Raw genomic sequence first — 13,705 nt, forward strand, 5'->3', positions numbered from 1 at the left:
CGCACAAGTAACAATAGATGGAACCGAGCAGTGCAAGAACACATGCAGGGGAATCCTGGGACGCCACAAAGGGTATGTTTAGGCCAAATATCAGGAAAATATTTCTGACCGTGAGCTATGCTAAACTGCAGAATAATCTCCTCGAGAAATGAGTATAACCCTTACGTCTTGTGATACTTAACATTGGACTGGATCAAACATTCTGTAGGGGTTGGAGGACTGGGTGTCGGATAAATCTTTCCCCTCTCCAACTAGTATGCTATGGAGGCTGAAAATCCATATTCACGTTAGTTAGGCACATCGAACTTGCTGACCTGCACTGCAGTAAATCTGGTGATCTGCCTATTGGTTATTGCTTTATGTTTCTTAGCAAGCAAACATCTCTCTTTACTGATGGCATGGTGGGTGGATGCAAAGTTAGTTTACATTTTCTCATTGGTTTTACTCCTCTGTAAAGCCTACTCAGCGGTGACTAATCCCGAGTTGATTCACCTTTCCCATTCGGAGCACTTTATTTTCACCAGATTTTAGTATTTAATTCTGATTAACCATTTGCAGACTATGTACTGGGCACATTGTATTTTGTCTATACATTGGCTGGCTCTAGCCTCTAGGCACTACGCAAAAATATTGCCCAAATGTAAAGACAATTCTTGGGGTTCTGATATACTACCCAAAGCACAGGGCAACGTAACACAAATGAAGGAATTTTTATGTGATATACAAATCTATCACAAAGACAAATTATTTTGTTGTAATGACCCTAGGCAGGCTGAACACATATATAATGCAAAAGAAAAGAAAAGAAAAGAAAACCAGTAGAAAATATAAAAGAAATAACAGGTAATATCTAAATAACAAGGACAATCATATTCACTAGACATGTACGCTGTTCACTGCAAACCAGTGAGGTAACCACCTCTTAAAGAACCATAGAACACTAGAACTGGAAGGAACCCTGAGAGGTCATCAAGTCCAGTGTGCTGCCCTTACGGCAGGACCGAGCACCATCAAGAGAAGACCATTTCTGACAGATGTTTGTCTAATCTGCTGATAAAAACCTCCCATGATGGAGAGTCCACAACCTCCCTAAGTAATTTATTCCACTGCTTAACCCCACTGACAGGAAGTTCTTCCTAATGTCCAACTTAAGGCTCCCTAGCTGCAACTTAAGCCCATTGCTTCTTGTCCTCTCCTCAGAGGTTAAGGAGAATAATTTTTCTCCCTCCTCTTTGTAACAACCTTTTAGGTACTTGGAAGCTCTCCACTGTGGCCCTTGTCATTCCATCTCCCTGCTCTCAGACTGTCAGCAACAAGATCTCCATAGGCTGGAATTCATTCCCCAGGCTGCAGCTTCATATCATGGACCCACCAAGCCACCCTGAGCCAAAGCCACATCCCAGTTCCTTAGCAGACTTCCCCAGAGACTTCTCTGCAGCACTGCCTTTCAGTCTTCTTCTCCCAGGCCCTTTCTGACTGCCCGTCCCAAGGCCAGGACTCCTTAATGCAGGACTATTTATTCATACCTCTACTTACATGGGCTGGATTCCCATGGCCTCCTTTTCTCCTCCCACACCTAGAGCTTCTCTTTCCTGTCCATAAGAGACAGCCACTTCCAATAGTTGCTTTCTCAGAGCAATCCAGTTGTCTGGGAGGAAGGGGTTCTGTTGACGACTGTGGCATTCTCTATACAGTTCCAAAGCTGCAGCACCCCCGGAGAGGTGGTACGGCCCTTTTGGGTTCAGTACGGTGTTTTCTTTTTCTAATTATACACAGAAATGGGCTGAAAAACTGGGATTTTTCCCCATTCAAATTTTAATGGGAAAAATCCCCCGTAAATTGTTTCCTGTTAGAAAATTCTGGTTTTCCCCATGGGAAATTTCAAAGCTCTGGGAAAGCTTCACTCTTTCACTCATGTTTCACTGTTAAAAGTAACTCGTTCACTTTAAAGTACTAATGAGCTTTTCACCCTAAAAAGTTATTCTTTCAGTACTATGTTCCTGTTTCCTAACTAGGGGAAAACATAAATTTTTCCTCATTTTCTCCCTATTAGCCAACCTTTGCCAGCTGAGAAATGGTCAGACAGTAGGAGGGAAGCCACAGATCTGAAATTAAATTTTTCAAACCTTCTGAACATTTTCAACACACTCTCCCCCCATTTGTTACATTTAGGGAAAAGACACACTTACTATACTCCCAAGAATTTGTTTTCAAAAAGATTTGGCAAATGGCAATTTCGTGAAAAAATTGTTTTTCCAAAAAAATACTCATTTTCAACTGAAGCCTATTTTCCAACTAAAAACCTTCATCAGAAAATGTTTGAACAGTTCTAGGTATAAATTATTTTTAGGGCTGTCGATTAATTGTCATTAACTCATGGGATTTACTAAAAATAATTGCAATTAAACACACAGTTAAACAACACAACACAGTTGAAATAAGTTAAATATTTTGGAGGTTTCTACACTTTCTGCTATATTGCTTTCTAGTACAACACAAAAACAAAGTGGATAATGCTTGCTGTATATGTTATTACAAATTCAATAGTAGTTTTCAATTAGTCTCATAAAGTACTGTAGTGCAAACTCTTTATTGTGAATGCATAACTTAAAAATACACCTTTTTTTTTTTTTTGTTAAATAACTGCACTGAAAAACAAACCAGTGTAAACCCTTGGAACAAAATAGTCCACTCAATCCTATTTTTTATTTAGCCAATTGCTCACGAAAACAAGTTTGTTTATATTTATGGGAGATAAAGCTGCCCGATTCTTTTTTACATCACCTGAAACTGTGAAAAGGTATTTGCATGTCATTTTTTGTAGCTGAAATTGGAACGTATTTACATGCCAGATATGTTAAACTTTTGTATATTCCTTCACATTTTGGCCATCATTCCAGAGGACATGCTTCCATTCTGATGATGCTCATTAAAAATGTGCAAATTAAATTTGTGGCTGCACCCTTTGGGGGAGAATCGTATGTCCCCTGCTCTGTTTTACACACATTTTGCCACATAAATCATGATATAGCAGTCTTGGACGATGACCCACACATTGTTTTAAGAACATTTTCACAGCAGATTTGACAAAAGGCAAAGAAGGTACCATTGTTAGATTTCTACAATACTCAACGCAAGGTTTAGGAATCTGAAGTGCTGTCCAAAACCTGTGAAGAATGAGGGGTGGAACATGCTTTCAGAAATCTTAAAAACAGCAACACTCCGATGCGGAAACTACAGAACCCGAACCACCAAAAGAGAAAATAAAGCCTCTTGCTAGTGGCATAGGACTCCAATGATGAAAATGAACATGCATCATTCCACACTGCTTTGAATCATATTAAGCAAAATGCATCATCAGCATGGACACGTCCCCTGGAATTGTGGTTGAAGCACGAAGGGACACAAGAATCTTTAGTACATCTGGCATGTAAATATCTTGCGATGCTGAGTACAACAGTGCCATGCAAACTCCTGTTCTCATTTTCAGGTGACATTGTAAATAAGAAGCAGACAGATTATCTCCTGCAAATTGTAACCAAACTTGTTTGTCTTAGCAATTGGCAGAACAAGAAGTAGCACCTAGTGCACTTAGAGGGTCTAAAGTTTTACATTATTTTTGAATGCAGTTACTTTTGTACATCATTCTACATTTGTAAGATCAGCTTTCATGATAAAGAGATCGTGCTACAGTACTTTCCTGATGTGAATTGAAAAATACTATTTTGTTTATTACAGTGCACGTATTTGTAATCAAAAGCAAATATAAAGTGAGCCCTGTGCACTTAGTATTCTGTGTGGTAATTTATGTCAATGTATTTGAAAATGTAGAAAAATCTAAAAATATTTAAATAAACGGTATTCTATTACAAAGTGCAATTAATCACGATTAATTTTAATGGCTTGACAGCTCTAGTTATCATTACAGATAAGATGATATTAATGGATTACTTCGAATTATCTTTGTTGATAAACTATCAGGAGTACAACAGACATTACCCATGACATTTCAGTTAATTTCTTATTACTCCAGTAATTATTCTGTATAAATTCTGTTTTTGGACATGCCAGTATTGTCCAGGAGCAACAGCTCTGGAGTCGACAATTTTATTCCAGCTTTACACTAGAGAGTCTCAGAGTTTGCCCAGGAATACATTTAAGAATTTGTAGTGTTAAGTTGAGTATTGGCTCCTTTGTTCCAACACAGCTCCCTTCCCACCCATCTGATGAAGTAGGCCTTTGCCCACGAAAGCTTATGCTCCAAAATATCTGTTAGTCTATAAGGTGCCACAAGACTTCTTGTTGTTCTTACACTGAATGTGTCATTACTATTGACTCACTTGCTTCTTGTTCACAGGGAGGGTGAAGTGAGTCATAAGGAGATATTTCAGGCCAGAGCAGGTTTGCCAGGCAGACCAGACTCTGAAGACTACCCTGACATGGATTTTCCAAGCCCAAGGATCAAAGACTCTGTGTTGCCAATTCCGATGATTTTATTGCAAGTCTCAAGGTGTCGGGTGGTGTTTTGAAGCTCCGACTCCTGGCCTCGTGTAATGATCATAGATTTCAGTTTGTTTTTAAAAACATTGCTTCTAGCTCTCACGGTGGTGAAGGAAGGCTTGAAAATATGAATCTTACAGGCTCAAAAAGCCAGAAGGCAAATGAAAAAGACCCAAAAATGGATGATTTTAAGTCTCTGAATTTTTGGGACAATGTTTGTGGCTAGCAATATTGGAAGTCCAGCTTCTGCAGGCACGGCTCCAGCCTCCTGTAAACAGTCTATGGTCCACCCAGATGCAGCTGGTGTGACTATATACTCATGGCTTTTGTAGCCCCGCGCCCCACCTCATGCCACTTTAATTCCACACCAGCTGTTCTCACTGATTTATACAAACAATTAGCAAACCAAAAGACACTAGCCTCAAGAAAGCCAGTCCCATACACCAAAGCATAGTTTGCCCCCATTCAGTTGGGATCCAGGATGAGAGAAGTGAGAGACACAAAGGCAATACATGTTTTGCTCAGGTTGCTGGGCATAAAAATTACCTTCCACACAATAATTCCAAGGTTGGATAATTTAGCTGGAAATAAACTGCTGGTTCTCTTGATAGGCACTTCTGGCTCTTGTATTTACTCAGGGCAATTGGATTTATTAGCAAAGATGTTCCCTGGGAAGCAGGTTGTAATTAAATAAAAAAAAAAAAAAAAGGTAAATACCCAACTCCCCTATCAAAGGTGTGATTTTTATTTTTTTGGGTCTTCAGCATTGCAGGGAAGGGATTAGGGAAATAGCAGAACAGAAAGAACTCTGGAGAAAACATCGAAGTACGAACTGGAAAGATTTCAAGTTGGTTGCAGAGAATGTTAAAAGGAAATTAAAAGGCTCTATGGAAAAAAATAGCCATTGGATTTAAAACTGCCCTCAGTAACGTATATACATCACTAAAGAGTTTGCTGGTTGTTTTTCATCTGTATTTGGAATAAATCTACATTAATGTTTCACACATTTTCTATATGACCGGGGGAACAAATGCAACTGATTTTGGCAAAGCGTCCTACTAACTTCTCATGCCCAACCTGGGGAGGGCCAGCAGGTTTTTGAACTACCACTCGTAGGAATAGTATCAAAGATATAGCCGTGTTAGTCTGTACTCCAACAAAACAAAGCAGCAGAAATGGCACACTTCAAAGACTAACAAAATGATTGATTCAGTGATGAGCTTTCATGGACCTGTCCCACGAAAGCTCATCTCTGAAGAAACCGTTTTGCTAGTCTTTGAAGTGCTACATTTCTGAAAGATCTAATGAAGTGGGTCTGTCCCACGAAAGCTCATCACCGAATCAATCATTTTGTTCGTCTTTAAAGTGCTACATTTCTGCTGCTTTGCACTGGTAGGAACATATCCTTGTGGTACGTAGGAGTCACTGCCACAGCCGAAAGCGGTGTTCCCCCAAGGACTTGCAATAAATGGTTGTTACTTTTCTGTATAAAACATGGCAACATACAAGTTGAAGTGTAAGTTCTTCCTAGCTTCCTCTATTGCAAACATAGCAAGGAAATTTCCAGGGCAGGAGGGAGGAATAAGATTTTGAATATGAAGCACAACATATGTCAGCGTGAAGCCAAACAGCTTTCTGCACCACATATTCTAGCCAAACTATTAGTAACACCTGATGTACCCACTGCTCCTCATTAGTCACCTGCCAGCAATGAGCAATTGGCTTAATACTGTCACTCACTACCCTCTTTCCTCCTACCAATTAAGCATCTGTTAATCATGAGAAACAAATCATCTTCTTGGAAAACAAGGGACAAACACTGAGTTTTTGTAATGAAGTGCAATACATTGTAAACACTCATTAAGATGCCTGGGGAAAGTTAGTCATCTTTTTTTAAGTTCTGCTATGTATTAAAAATGCTGCAGAGAGGGAAGACAGCAACATTGGCTGGTGCAAAACATTAACATGGATTAGAAATACAGGAAAGAAGAGACTGGATCAGACCAGAGCCCATTTGTCCAGTGGTACATCTCTGACAGTAGCCAGCACCACCGTTTGGGGGAAGGTGTAAGACAACCTGCAGTAGCGGCTATGAGAGGCTGAGTTTCAGACAAGTTTTCTTCCATCCCCCAACTAACCAGAGGCTGGCATATACCTGAAGCATGAGGATTTGTACCTCTGCCCATCTTGTTACGTTTTACTATTATACTCAGTATTCTTATTTTCCATCACAATGTTCAGATCTTTCCTGAATCCTGCTGACCTCTTGGTTCCAGTAATCTCTTGTGGCAACAATCTCCACAAGTTCATATTACAAGTGGCTGAAGGAAACAATGGCCGCATTGGATAGAATTTGTCATGCTTGTTTTGGCAGCACCAAATTCTGTGTCTTACACGCCTGGAGAAAAGGAGACAATGCACCCATACATCCGACCAATACACAAATCCTTCCAGTGGCCTCCTGTCTCTCTCTGTCAAGTTCAGGCTCTTTATTCCGATCGGCAAAGCGTCAGGAAGAGCTGCCACTTCTCATTCTCTCTGCAACTGCTCTTGGACACTATGGATTAGATTCACAAAGAAATCTAGACATTTGCACCCAAAATACATATTCTCAAAATCCCAGCTGCCATCTCATCCAGCAGGTGCTTAAAAGTGCCTCAGTTCCTGTGTTTCCACTGATAAAAGTGTCTAAAAGCTTGTCAGAGGGCATCCACACAGTTCCTTAAGTCCTAGTGGGATCCCCAGGCAAGATGCTGCCCCGCCTTCTAGCTTGGCAGAGGTAGTGCTGCCACCCTCCCACGTAATCTTTAGCTCAATCTGTAGACAGCCCTCATGCCCAGGATTCGGGAGATCCAAATTCAACCCCCCCACTTTGCTGGGGTGGAACACAGATCTCCCACATGGCAAGTGTTCTGCCCCCAGAACTGTCTCCGCCAATCTCTCCAGTTGAAGCTATTCCACTTTGTAGAACTAAACAAACAGTAATTGGACCAGGAACCTGAACTTGGGAACTGCTCCTTCCAGCAACAAACCTGCTCACCAGGTGAGAGTGGTTCTCTCTTCCTCTGGCCCAGTGGCTCCTATGTGTTTCATACAAAGTGGAACAGCTTAAAGAAGAAAGATCGAGTGCTCTGCCTCAGAATGCCCCAGACGATCTGAACCTGTATCTTACATCCCGGGTGAGTGCCGTATCCAGGGCACCTCAATTCATCCCAGCCTAGGAGCTCCTGATAGGGTACAAACACATAGGCCTGGTATCCCTGAGTAGGTGGTTCACATCTTCCCAGAATCTCAGAAATCTTCTAGCATGACTTACAAGTCCAAATGGAAATGGGTTGCAATGTGGTACAATTGTCACACCCAATTGTCTTTGTTTGACTCCCTATGAAAACTAAGCATCTACCTTTTTAAACTTGTATCAGTTACTCAACAGGATTCTCACACCCCTACCTGGCTGCCACGTTTGGAGATTTTCTTCTTTTAAAGTGTCTAGTCTTAGCACCTTTTTCCTATTTTACTGTGGGATTTTTTTTTTCCTGTGATAGTTTACTATCTGTATTGACTTATTCTGGGTGCTTCACTTCCTGTAAGACCTAAGAAACTCACTAGAAGGTGCAGAGGACATGTTTATGCCTAGCGAGGGTGACACTATGGGAGACGTGGACCATGTTTCACCCTACTACTAACGCCCTCCAAGGCTTAAAAAACCAAACCACTCACCTGTAGGAGCAGAGCAAGCTCCAGCCATCTTGCTCTAAGGGGCTAACTTCCAGTAAGGATAACTCTGGAGGACTGTAAGAAAAGTGTCTGTCTCTCCCCAGGTTTGAAGGGAGAGAACAGAGTACAACCCACAAAATGAGTAACACATCAGCAAGGAGACACCTTGTTTTATTAGTGATTCATTATCAATAAAAAAAACCAACAGCTAATGTTTTTGCTTTAGAGGCCTTATCTAGCATAGCACACAGACCCTATCCCGGAGCACCTGTTGGGAGACCTTTGGCAATAGTCTTATTCAAACTTCAAGGCTCATCTCTTGTAATCAGTGACATGAATGCTGCAAGTCACAACTCAGCAATCAACAATCTATACAGTACTTGGGATAAGGGTTACTGTGAGGCCTAAGGATGCTGTAGGATATTTTGTGGGAGCTAGAGCATATGCTTTTGGATAGTCCCTTGTCAATGTTCGTGGCTTATTGAGACACTGTGAAAACCTTTCCAGGCATATATCAGAGGGTAGCCGAGTTAGTCTGTATCTTCAAAAGAAAAAAGAAGTCCTGTGGCACCTTACAGACTAATAGATATTTTGGACCACAAGCTTTCAAAGTGGGTCTTTGCCCATGAAAGCTTACGCTCCAAAATATCTGTTAGTCTATAAGGTGCCACAGGACTTCTTGTTGCTCTTTCCAGGTATGTCATTGTTTTCATTGCTGGTTTCCTGCTGTTGGTCTTTAAAGTATTTATCTAGCCTCCAGTGGCCCAGTAACAGTACACCTCTTTCTTATGGGGTGAGGGCTCTGTTCACGCTAGTGCCCTTTAAAGACTCCTATCTATTGACGGGTTACTGGTAGTTGTGAACTAACAGGGGCTGCTTGAGATGAGATGCAGATAAATGTACTCCACAGAACTGTGTGCACCCAGTGTGTCAGAACTGGAGACTTGCCTAGCATTGCCTGTAGAGGGTGGTACTTGTGCTTCATGGCTATGGTCTCTCCCCTGGATACATGAGGCAGTATCCAGTAGACCCCTCAGCTCCTTTGCACTGAAAGCTCCTGAGAGGAGACCCTGATGCTGAGAGAAAGTGGGGTGTGGAGTACACGTCCTCATCACATTGCAAAGAACCACAGTTAGAATAAGCAACCATTTTTCTTCTTCACACACAGGCGGACTTGGATGCCGCTTGCGTGACTCACAAGCAGTACCCCAATGCAGAAGTGGGACTCAGAGCCTACTGCAATACGGATGCAGGTTCTTCTTTCCGAGGCTTGCATCTGCTCTGGGAGATGCAGTAATAGCATAACGGTCCCTGAATGTATGCATGGTGGACATTTGGGAATGTTCAGTATGGGAATATCCCCAAGGAACATAATGAAAGTCACTTGTGCCCTCATAGACTGAGCTTGTACCTGCTGGGGAGGTGTCACTGAAGCTATTTCATATGCAGTCTTGAAACAGGATACTGCCCATCTAGGGATGGTCTGTGCAGAGACAACTGCCCCTTCACGTGGTACACATGTCCTTACCAAGCAATGCGAAACATGAAATGATTTAGCCTTGTCTAGAAAAAGTCTAACATTGCCAGATACCCAGTGTGGAGGCACTGTTCTTCCAGGGAAGAGTGCAGTTTAGGGGAAAACACAGGACAATGGACAGCTTGATTTAGATGAAACCAACATCAGTGTGTATGATAGCTTTGAGTGCAGTCAGAACACTACCCTGTCCTTGGAGAACTGAGTGTAAGACAGCTCTGCCATTAGGGCCAGCAACTCTGACAGCCTTCTTGTTGAAGTGATGGCTATCGGGCACCCTATTTTCTGAGAAAGGAGGGGCAACACACAGGACACAAGGGCCTCAAATCACAGCTGTCAGAATTGTGCTCAGGCCCCACATGGGAAGAAGTTCTCAGATTGGAGGGTTTAAGAAGAAATGTTCCTTCAGAAATCTCTTCACCATGCCACTAGAAAAAAAAAACCTTAACTCCCCTTGGATTAGGAGATGGAATGTGGATTCCTCTGCCAAAGATGCAGGTACTCCAGATGTCCTGGATGGAAGCCTCTGTCGGTTGGGTCCTGCTGGCCAAGAAGCACATGGAGAATCTCTTCTGTTTTGCTAAGTAGATTGTCCTTGTGTGGGACTTTTTACTGTTCGCAGGACTCTGACAGCCCCTGAATGCCACTCTTCCTGTGCTGTGAGGTGCAAGAACTGACTGAGTATTCAGCCATGGCTCTGCATGAGCAAATCGGATTGGAGAGGGAGCGTTGTGAGAAGCTGAACTAACAAAGCAGTGAGATGTGAAAACCAGCACTGCAGGAGTAATGAGGATGAACTTGGCTTAATCGGCTTTGATCTTGAGGATGACCACGGAACGTCCAGAAGAGGTGGAAAGGCATACAGAAGAGCTGAACCCCAGCTGCAGCGGAAGGTGCTGGAGAGGAAGCCCAGGCCAAGACACCTTCAACAGCAGAATATTTGCCATTTTGTGTTTTCCCTCATCGCATTCAGGTCAATTGCAGGGATACCAAATGCTGCAAAGAGAACACCCCGTTTGTGACCACCTGTGGCTCTGGGGAAAAACTGCCCAGAAGGTACATGAGATGACTTTGCACGCCTGGTAATTGGACCGCTACCAGGGTGAGGTCTTTCCTGATGCAAAACTGCACAGCCTGACCACCTCCATGCAGAGTAACCTAGAATGTTCTCCTTCTTACTTGTTCACATAGCGCATCGGGGTGGCACTGTCAATGAGTATGTGAAACACCGAGTATCAGGGTGTGGTGCTGGGAAAGCATGACCTGCACTGCAGATGGCCCAGAGTCTCAAAATATTGAAATGAAGTGAGGTTTCCAGTTGACTACAGGCCCTGCGTCCTGCGTGAGTCTAGATGTGCCCCCCACAACCCAAGGGAGAAGTGTCAGTACCCACTGACCTGGTTGGAGAGGGCCAAGTGAGGATTCCTTGGCGCATATTGCACGGGGACTCCTACTATCACAAGGAATCTAGGACTGGTGAAGAAAGGTGAACCAACCTGTCCAGACAATTCAGGACCGTATGCTGTCCTAAACCACATGGGACAAGCGAGAAGAAGCAACCTGATGATGTAGATGATCTGTGTGCAAGACGACACATGACCCAACAGGCTCAGACAAATGTGGACCGTCATGGAGGCCTGAGATTGCAGGCCGAGCACAGCTGTTGAATTGCTTCAAGGCTGTCAGTTGGCAGGAACATCCTTGAACTCATGGAATCTAACAGGGTCCCAATGGACTTGATTTTTGGAGTGGGAGCCAACATTGACTTTGCAGTATTTAAAATAAGTCCCAGGTGGTTGAACATGTGTAACATGGTGCCGATGTGGGCAAGTACCTCCTCTCCATACCCTTCGCAACTGGTCAGCGATGTACAGAAAAGTGGTGATTTCCTTCTTCCTAAGATATGCCAAGACCACCACCATACATTTGGTGATGATCAATGGGCAAAAGAAACTGAATGGGAGAACAATATACTGAAAGTGATGTTCTACTACTACAAAATACAGAAACTTCTTGTGACCCAACAGAAGTGTCACCTGAAAGTAAGTGTCCTGAAGGTCCAGAGCAGCACACCAAACATTGAGACAGAGTCGAGAGGACTGTTGATAGAGTGACCACGTGGAATCTCATATACTTGATCAATTTGTTGATGCCATGAAGGTCAAGAATGTGATCTCATCCTGCACTGGCACTTTGGGATTAAGAAGTAGCAGGAGGCAAAGCAATGGCATCAGTGTTTTTGCAGAACTTCCTCCATCATTCTCTACTACTTCAACAGAGAGGTGGACTCTGCTCAGTAAATACTGTCTTACGAGAAGACTCCCGAAAGAGGGATGGGGAAAGGAGGTGGGAAGGGAGCATGGAGAAGCATTAGTGTGTGTAGCCACATCTGATAGTGTCTAGGGCTCACATGGAGGAGGTAACTGAGACCCAAGCATTGTAAAAGTGGAACCATCAACACCCAAAGGGACAGAGAGAAAGAGAGAATAGAGCAAAGACTCTGGCCACCGGCAGTGAGAGGGAACCCTGAAGGCTAGGAGTGGCATCACTTCATCTACTTGTTGCAGGAACCCCTCCCCAAGTGCTGCCCCTCCATTGAGACCACCAGGCAGAAGTCCGGTTTGGGCGTATTGCATGCACACAAACCTACACAGAACACCCACCTGCATCTAAGCAGGGAGGAGGCTCACTGAGCACTGTTATGTAAGTGCAATCTACATTTAGTGTTAAGAATTGCAGAAGCATCCATAGAGATGGCTCTGATACCACAGTGCTGAGTGCATGAAAAATATACCTGCTTCTATATACACACTTCCACACGACACAATCATCTGAAACAAGGGCAACACGATCAAGTCATTTTTTCTGTCAACACTGACATTTGGTGGCGTGGTGAAGAATCTTCTCCCAGCTAAGTAAGGTATTTATACGAGAATTCATGGATGCAAAGTAAAAGAGAAAACTCAGCACCACTGGCATCATCCTCTGCTCCTCTGTAGCTGAGTTTAGCACAGCTGAGAACCATCCAACATCATACTTAAAATTTCCATACTACAAACACTTGATGGATTTAGAATATCCTCAGTTTGCCTAGTTCTTACAGGCAGTCCCAATTCAGCTGGGCCCTTACACACATAGCCTTAAGTGCTTTGCTGAATTAAAGCATATATTATATCTATTGGCCCCCAAAGGTGGACTGAGCGCCTCCCACTTAGAAAGATGACAAAATCCTTGACCCAGAATTGCTTAAAATTAAGTGTGTCCTAAAAAACAGAAAGGAAGGGGAGAAACCAAACTAGCATCAGTAAGATTTTGCACTTAGTGACAGATTATGCGTGATCTTACGTACTAAAAAGGGTGTTTCTTTATGAACAGACGCCATAGTTAGCTAGTCTTCAACAGACATTGTGGCAGAAGTGGGTTTGAGGAGGGCTTGGAATGAGGAGATTCAGGGAGTCCCTTGTGGATCAAGTAAGGGAGGGTATTCCAGATGTAAAGAGGAGCAAGGGCAAGAATGTGAAGAAATCTGTGGGAGAAACCGATATGCAGGCTATCAAGGTCAGGAAAGGACTCTAGTTACTAGAATGAGTATTCCAGGTGTCACCAACCGTTCCAAGGTGAAGTGCCAAAATTCAACCTTTTGACCTTTATATATGGTCCGAGTGCTGGTGATACTTTTTAAAATCACTAATAGTCCCACTTACAACAGCTTTGTTAATAAATAAAGATGCAGAGATTTACCATTTGGGGGTGGTTGGTAACATTAGCTGGTCTTTTGTTAATCTACAGGTGGCCTGGCTTTCTGCAAGCTCACAGCTGCATGGGTGAGGAGGGTAGGGCTGAGCACGTGCCTTGTGTGCTGATGAAAATTGGCTCATGTGCCACTCTTGCTGACCCCTTAACTAGTCTGTACTGTTCTCTCACGCAGTGAAGAGGAAGTTATTTCTGTCCACA

At 43.1% G+C, this 13,705-nt stretch overlaps 1 protein-coding gene across 1 annotated transcript in view; it reads right to left on the bottom strand.

Annotated features, from left to right (window-relative positions):
- The window catches only part of RNF170 (ring finger protein 170), a 73,630-nt gene that overhangs the window by 20,473 nt on the left and 39,452 nt on the right, over positions 1-13,705 (bottom strand). The gene's annotated exons all lie outside the window — the stretch shown is intronic.

Source organism: Carettochelys insculpta, chromosome 5, assembly GCF_033958435.1.
Source record: "Carettochelys insculpta isolate YL-2023 chromosome 5, ASM3395843v1, whole genome shotgun sequence".
Taxonomy (NCBI): domain Eukaryota; kingdom Metazoa; phylum Chordata; order Testudines; family Carettochelyidae; genus Carettochelys; species Carettochelys insculpta.